This window comes from Trachymyrmex cornetzi, unplaced genomic scaffold, assembly GCF_001594075.2.
Source record: "Trachymyrmex cornetzi isolate Tcor2-1 unplaced genomic scaffold, Tcor1.1 scaffold1063, whole genome shotgun sequence".
NCBI classification, from domain to species: Eukaryota; Metazoa; Arthropoda; class Insecta; order Hymenoptera; family Formicidae; genus Trachymyrmex; species Trachymyrmex cornetzi.
In genome coordinates, this window is record NW_017295613.1 from 127,050 (window position 1) to 128,476 (window position 1,427).

At 43.0% G+C, this 1,427-nt stretch overlaps 1 protein-coding gene across 1 annotated transcript in view; it reads left to right on the plus strand.

Moving 5' to 3' along the window:
* The window catches only part of LOC108760094 (fatty acid synthase-like), a 43,876-nt gene that overhangs the window by 24,210 nt on the left and 18,239 nt on the right, over positions 1-1,427 (plus strand).

Here is a 1,427-nt window from a genome sequence, read left to right on the forward strand (position 1 = left end):
ATGATTCAAAGTATTATCCATCGCTGGCCACTACTTTCTCCCATCTTTCGAGCAGCGTACGAATCCCACATCAAAAAAACTGGTCATCTTTTGAGGCGATCCACGAATCGATCCAATTTCTTACTTCTTCATAAGACCGGAAGTGCTGGTCAGCCAGGCCGTGTGCCTTTGATCGAATCAAGTGATAGTTAGAGGGAGCAACGTCTGGAGAATACGGCGGGTGGGGTAGGATTTCCAATTTCAACGTTTCCAAGTATGTCTTGACCACTTTCACAACATGGGGTCGAGCATTGTCATGCTGCAAAATCACTTTATCGTGTCTCTCGTTGTATTGCGGCCGTTTGTCTTTCAATGCTCGGCTCAAATGCATCAATTGCATTTGATACCGATCGCCTGTAATTGTTTTAACAACTCATAATACACTACTCCAAGCTGGTCCCAACAAATACAGAGCATGACCCTGCAGCCGTGTACATTCGGTTTGGCCGTCGACGTAGAAGTATGGCTGGGAACTCCCCATGATTTTCTGCGCTTGGCGTTATCATAATGAACCCATTTTTCGTCCCCAGTCACAATGCGATGCAGAAATCCCTTCCATCTTCGCCTTTCAAGCAGCTGTTCACAAGCAAACAAACGTCGTTCAACATCTCTCGGCTTCAACTCGTACGGCACCCAATTTCCTTGCTTCTGAATTATTTCCATGGCTTTGAGGCGTTTTGAAATGGCTTGTTGAGTCACTCCCAATGATCGTGCAAATTCTTTTTGATTTTGACACGAGTCTTGATCAAGTAATGCCTCCAATTCTGCATCTTCGAAAATCTTCTCTCTTCCACCGCTATGCCGGTCTTCGATGTCAAAATCACCATTCTTGAAGCGTTAAAACCACTCACGACACGTTCTTGCACTAATAGCGGCCTCACCATAAGTATTTGAGAGCATTCGATGAGCCGCAGATTTCTTCATATTGAAGCAGAAAATTAAAACCTCCCGCAACTGACGAGAATTTGGCTCGTAAACTGACATTTTCAGTCGAGAATAACTTTATGATGCAGACACAAATCGACTAATGTTTCTACAGGTATGTAAATATGAAACCGGAATTTACCAATAGATGGCCACAGCTGTCAATGTAGTTGCCGTCAGACCGCATCATTGACGCCATTTCCTTGTTCTGACATCTGACAAAAATTTTCAACTCACAACAATACAAGTTTCATACAACAGTATAGTTTGTAATAGCGTTGAACATGACGAAATTTTGGGCCTGGAAACTACGATTTGCGGGCAGCATTGATTTTCTGTTACCATTTGAAGAAAACTGCTGCAGAATTGCATCGAATGCTTATCGAAGCTTACGGTGAGCATGCTCTTGGTAAATCACAGTGCTTTGAGTGGTTTAAAAAATTCAAAAGTGGCAATTTTGACGT